The sequence below is a fragment of the Nematolebias whitei genome, chromosome 22 (assembly GCF_014905685.2).
Source record: "Nematolebias whitei isolate Nwh7 chromosome 22, NemWhi1, whole genome shotgun sequence".
NCBI lineage: Eukaryota > Metazoa > Chordata > Actinopteri > Cyprinodontiformes > Rivulidae > Nematolebias > Nematolebias whitei.
The window spans coordinates 20,925,821-20,932,701 of NC_056519.1; positions in this window are offsets into that span (position 1 = coordinate 20,925,821).

Here is a 6,881-nt window from a genome sequence, read left to right on the forward strand (position 1 = left end):
TTGGTTGATTGGTTGATTGGTTGATTCATTAGTTAGTTGGTTGGTTGATTCATTAGTTAGTTGGTTGGTTGGTTTGTTGGTTGATTCATTAGTTAGTTGGTGGTTGGTTGGTTGATTATTTAGTTTGTTGGTTGGTTGGTTGGTTGGTTGGTTGGTTGGTTGGTTGATTGGTTGATTCATTAGTTAGTTGGTTGGTTGATTCATTAGTTAGTTGGTTGGTTGGTTTGTTGGTTGATTCATTAGTTAGTTGGTTGGTAGATTCATAAGTTGTTTGTTTGGTTGGTTATATAATTTCCCTCTGGGATTAATAAAGTTTTTTTTTTATTAATTAGTTGGTTGGTTGCTTCATTAGTTGGTTCATTGTTGTTTCGTTCATTCCCCAAATTTCAAAAGTTCCAAATGTGCCACCATTTTGAATATATTCACAGTGATAATCTAATCGTCACTCAGATATCAGATACATTCACAATGTCGCTGGAAGAAAATTCATATGTTTACATGAAACCTACCGTAATGTACCAATCACGCTATGAATCAGAGGAAAGGAGCGATATCACCAAACAAATTGAATCACTGAGATTGAAGATCTTCTCTATGAGAATAATTATCCGGGTCTTTGAACTGTTTAATGTCCCCTCCCCTCATAGGAGCTGAAGTCTTTTAAAGCCTTGGAAACCTTTAACCTGGACGGGTCAGGGATGCTCAGGCCAAGGTGATTAGAGACATTTTGTGGAATCAAAAGTGATTCCAGAGCAGCTCTAGTACATTTACTCATATATTATGGTGCATTGTCCTGCCCAGCTCCTTTAAATAGCAGTACATTTATCAGTTAATGTGTAAAAGCATGTTCCATTATCACTCTTCTTTATGAAGCTATGCTCTAGCTCCAACATAGCCAATTTCTAGTTTCAAGACAAAACATAATAAAACACAAAACTAAACACAATAAAAAGGTGGTTGTAATGTGTCCTTCCCTCGAAAGGAAAGACGTTGGACTGGTTGATGCAGTTTTTATTATTTCTTAGCTCTGTGTGGGTGGTGTTTTGTTTTTACTTTTTCTTTCCTGTGCTTGTGGTCATATCCATGGTCTTATGTCTTCTTCATTTTTGTTTGGGAGTTTTATCATCATGGAAAACCTGTGAAATTACAGGATCTTCTGCTGTTTAGCAAACCCTCCCAGACAAACACAGATGACAACATGTGCCTTACACATGACTCATGTTTAAATAAATGGCCATCCAAGGATTGCTTATACTGTTCCTACCAGAAGTTTGGCGTTCATACACTTTTTAAAGAGCTCTTATGCGGAGTATCCAAATGTCCCTGTCAGTGTGTGTTTGATAGCATTTCGGTGTGTGTGTGTGTGCAGCTGACCTTGGTCACTGCACCTCCTGAGGAGGTGAACTGATGTTTCTCACTCAGCTTGTCAACAAGATTAGGTTCCCTGTTGGATCGTCACACACCCCGCCAACATTCGGCCAATGAGAGGAATCGTGTGGCAGCTCAGCCACTAAAGTGTGTGTTTGTGTGATTCAGTTGCAGGGTTAAAGGAGTCGGAGAGGATGTGGGCTTTAGAGCAGAAACAGAAGGAAGCAGCAGCAGGGGGGGTCATCGCAGCCAGCCTGAACTGCAGCCTGTGTGTGAATGCATGTGTGCGTGTGGTTTCTGAGGGAGCTCACGCTGAGCTCTGAGCTGTGCTTACTCCTCGACCCAGCTCATCTGCACACGTTTTACCTGCTCGGCTCCTTCCTGCTGTCGGATGTTGCACATTTCTGTCTTACTGCCTTTTGGACTCCAGCTGTGAACAAGGCCAGCCGACAGGATTGCGGGCCTTAATGCAGTCTGCGTAGCTTGCTGCAGCCTCAGTTTATTTTATTTTTCCATCTGCCGAGATCGAGACTCTATATGGTATTCTGCCTTCAGATCTAGTGCAAAACAATGCAAATGTCCATACCCTGTGGAAAGGTTACGTGCAAAACATTTAAACTATATCTTTAAAGACTTGAAATGTATCAGTTTGTCTATAGTCATCTATGGTAACCATGATCCTAACTTTTGGTAATTGACACAAAACATTTAAGACATCTGTTGGAATATTTTGTTTGCTTTGTTTTTATTGTAATCAACTTGAAGCTTGTAACACGATGGGATAAAATATTAGCATTGGCCAATAGTTATTTCAAAACAGGTGAAAGCAGACACATGTACACGACGGGTAACCTTTTTTTCAAAGTAAAAGCTGAACAATAGTTTTGATTACCTGTTGGCATGTATTCACTTGATAAATATTTTTTTCCAGAAAGTACACAATAATCAAAACAGAATATATCTTCTTTTATAAACTTACACATTTATGTTATGGAATAGTCATCATAAAGCTAATTTCGTAAAATTGGAAGATTAGCTATGTGCATCTGACTGGGCTATGGTAGCTTGATGGTCAGTGGTGGTACAGGTTTGAGTACAAGATGCATCAGGAAGGGCAATGTTAGAAAAATACCTCAGCAATAATCACTCAGAGTCCAGGATTAAAGTTAGATTAAATGTTTCAAAAGATAATTTGTAAGGATAGTTATTGCTCTTACATCCAAAACAAACAAGACACCTTCAAAATCTAACACAGAGTATCGTCCTTACAGCAACATGAGTGACACCTCTCTCACATCAACGCACAGAAACAATCATACAGTCCAAGATGAAGAAGGATTTCCAGCTGACAGACACTCATCGTTGTTTTGGCATGTCTAGCTGAAAAGTACACAACTGTTTAAATGGTTAAATATGAAGAAAAGTTAAAACAACATATGGTGACTCTGTGAAGTTTAACACAGTAGAAAAGACACTCTGGCATATACTGGTAATCTTTTTCTATCAGGCATCTAGTGTAAGACAATTGTCAAATATTTTGCTGTGGTGTCCTTAACAGAAGGGTGCAGCCAAAGGAAAAACACCACCCACCAATGTTATTAAAGTTATCTGCTTGCAGATTTAGACAGTTGTCTAAACTTGTTCTCGAGGTCCGTTCATCTAAAAGCTATAGCCTCTTGACAGGGTTTCCCAGGACACCAGGTGACTTGTAGAGTCTGTTTCAGGCAAGAACAGAGAAGCTGACAATCTGACTTTCGACAGTTTAGCATTATCAATCCTGGCATTTCTGTTTGTTGGATGTTGGTGAAAACTGGAGCTCTGTGAGTTGGCCCACCTCTGCTTGTCCTTGAATCAAAAGTTTTAACTACAGCACGACCCACAAATCCTTCCAAGTACATTCAATGTTTTTACTTTTACAGTAAACTGATAACACAGCATGACTTTCAGGGATAGGTTGTACTTGAGACCAAGTTCTACAGCATATGATTTCTTCAGTCGACGCAATCTTTGAATCAAATATTTATTTGATTTTCCCACCTGTGAAGTCAAACTACCATCTAGGTAGAGTCAGTTTCAGAGAAGCCCTCGGCCATCTTAAACTTTTCATAGCATAGCCACTTTTAAATCAAATGATTGTGTACATAGAAGATAAAATGAGTTTATGTTGAAGACTTGCTGGAATGGAACTCAGTCTAAAGCTTGTAGCATCACATTTTGTGTGAAAGGCATTTTGCAAAATGAACCACCCAGGCTGATTAACTTTTTGATTTCACTGTAGTAATAAAATATAACAAGGGTTTAGCTTCAACTGTTTTGTTGTTGTAGTTTTTGTAGGTTTGAGTTGTTTCCCATGACTGAAATCCACTCTAGAATAAGCCCCAATTTGACTAGTCATAGTCCATCCATCCATCCTTCAATCCATCTATCCTCCCTCCCACCCAGCCACCGCACACCAAGCAATCCATTGAACCAACCAGCCAATAATATATCAGTCAGTTTTCTTTTACTTATGAATGGATGACTGGCAAAGGTAATTGGTCCAACCCTTTTTCCAGCAATATGATCATTTTAGCAAGTTCTGGGTCTACCTTTGTTGTCCCTTCCAAGTGGAAAGTTTTCAAAATAACTCTAAAGAGGTGTTCTGAAGGCATCCTTATCAGTTGCCCAAACTTTCTTTGATGCATGAAGAATAGTGGCTCTACTTTGAGCGCTGCCTACATAAGGGAGATCCTCACTCTAAGGATGAAGCCAGCGACCCTAGAAGGAAGCTCATCTCAGCTGCTTGTATCTAGAATTGTTATTTTCATCATGATCATAAATGAGGGTTGGAACATATATGGCTTGCTCTAAGTCTGGGACATGGTTCACTGTTGGGAAAAAAAATATCTTCTTCTGGGTCGGGCTGAGTTTTTGCTTCAAGCAAATGAGTTCAAGTATTCTGGGATTCATAGCCAAGAACGTTAGCTTAACTCCAAACTGCCTCTTTTGGAAACTGTAAATAAAATAAATAACAAGCTGAAGTTTGGTTTTTTGAATGTCCAGAGGACCAGAGTTAACTTTTTTTAGATTTTTCTACCTGGATTATTGAGCATGCATCAGGATAACAAGCTGAAGGTTTTGTGGTCAATTTGTCCAGCTTTAGCTTGAACAAGCCTCCTGTCTAATGTAAGTGTCAGCTGTGGCAGTAACAGCTTTCAGCAGCTACTTCAAAGACCTGTCTCCACTTTTTTTCTTTGCATTGTAGCTGAGCGCATATACGTGCCCACAGTTTGAGTGTAGATCAACCCTCAGTCATGGCCTCGATGCTGCAGGGAGACTAGAGTGATGGAAGCAATACTTAAGCCATTAAGACAAACAATTGGCTCAAATTGAGAGGGAGAGATAGAAAAAAGGGGAACAAGAGGGATAGAGGGAGGCAGATGGAGAGGCCGTGGCAGGAGTGGATCCACTCAACAACTTAATCCGAGCCCGAGGACACTTTCCTGTTGAGTTTCACACATTTCTACAAATGTCTTCACGCACACAACGAAGCTCACAGTGCCTCCGATATCACCTTGTCAATGTTGTCCATAGGGGTGTTCATTCCTTCGTTGTCTGAAGAGTCACCTACTCCCAACCACCTTGGATAACTATAGAACATGCCATGTACACAAGTCAAGCTCTGTGAGCATTTGTACGCCTTACGGCATCCAGTGTGGGATCTGTTCATTGTCTTAGCAGGCAGGGTGAATGGCCAACTGTGTCCCGGACATAGAAGGCCCTCCTCTGACTCTGGCTATTGTATCGTCTACCCCCGTGAACTTGCTCAGGCTCCACAAGCCTCACACAAATGCCAAACAATAAGGGGTTTGTCCTTTTTTCCACACACATATCAGCTGGGTGTACATGTCAGAAAGCGAAGGAATGATGTGCAGCAGTCTGAACCCAGCGACCGCTGTGGCTTGTCCAGTTCAGCCGTCTTTGACGTTTAGGTGTCTAGTCATCATCCTGTAATAGGGGGAAGCAACAAATTGCTAACACCACTGCCCTTCCCTCCCTGCCTCCCTAATTTCCTTTTCTCCCTTTCAGCCACAACCCTCTGGACTACCTCAGCGCCAAGGCCCTAGCGATTTATCGGACAGCTTAGCGAGGAGCTGTTATTGCCCTGAGGACTGTTAGTACGGTTTGGCTCGTTGACTCCTTCCTCAGTTCTGGCGTTTTTATTTGACATGTCCTTTAAGTCCTTTAAAGAATTGGGCGTTTCTGCTGAGCGCCTTGGCTCTTTTTGCAAAAGATGGATGGCTCGCGTTCAAAGGTCTGGATGTTTTTTTTTTTTTCCCTTCCCTCCCAGTCTTTCTCTACATCTGTCTCTGCACCCACCCACCCCTGCTTTTTCCCTTCACTCTTACTCCTTTTCACTTGCTGAGCTTTATAATGTGGTATTAGTGCTGTCAGCTAACCAAGCCTGGGATTTGTCTTTCTTTTTTTTTTTTTTTTTGCTTCTTAAGATAATGCAATGTCTCCCGAATGCTGAGAATAGCAAAAAAAAAAGGTAAAGCAGCATTGCCATTGATTTTGGTTTAATCGAAATGCATCTTACAGACCACTTGCTTTGCTGGCAGAGGTGTTTGTGTGTGTTTGCAGCCATTTGATTGTCCTTCAAACATAGTCATGTTTTGCCTTGCTCATGTCCATCAGGCCTTACTGCTGAAATTCTTTATTCATCTTAACTCGACCAAAGAAAGGCGACCATCGGGTTAGCATTACAAACGTACAGTCCAGCAAGTGTGTTTTGTGAAGATACAAGGACCAAAGCACTTCACTTCTATTTTATATTCATTCCGGATGTTGAAATAAAACCAGCCTGATCGGCATGTAAGCATCTGCGTCCGGTTAAATGGAGGTTCACTGCACTGGTTCTACAACCTAATCCCTCACACAAAAAAACGCCACATTAACATGCAGCATGCAGTTCATCCAGCATCCTTTCATGAACACAAACATTTACCCGTGCAGCACCTTGGCTAGCAGCTGCACATACATTCAGAATGGATTTCCACTTCTGTATCTTGTGTGGAAGAATAAGATTTGAGTGCAACTCAGGACCTTCAGTGTGGAGTTACTGACGCTCTGAAGAGCCATCGCCACATCTCTATCAAAAATCCACATTTAGCATCAAAGTGAAATGTCAGCTTGCTGATGTGTCAGGTCAGTGTATGTATAGAAATCACTAGCTTTGGGGATATCCGACTGTAAAAGTGGAATTGAAAGCTATAGCTCCTGGCAGTTAGGAGCTGCTAGAAATGTTATCAGTGTGACTTTCTGAGTCTGTGAGGAGGTTTTAGAGGCTTTTACATCTGGGGTGATGTTGCTTCCATGGCCCTAATTTGAGATATTTTCTCATGTTTCTACATACATGATCTCTGTCGACTTTTCACTTTTGTGGTTATTGAATGTTCCAATTATTTGATAGAGTCCTGAACGTGTTCTTTTATGAATACAGAAAAAAAATCATTTAAAATACCTTTTCTTTT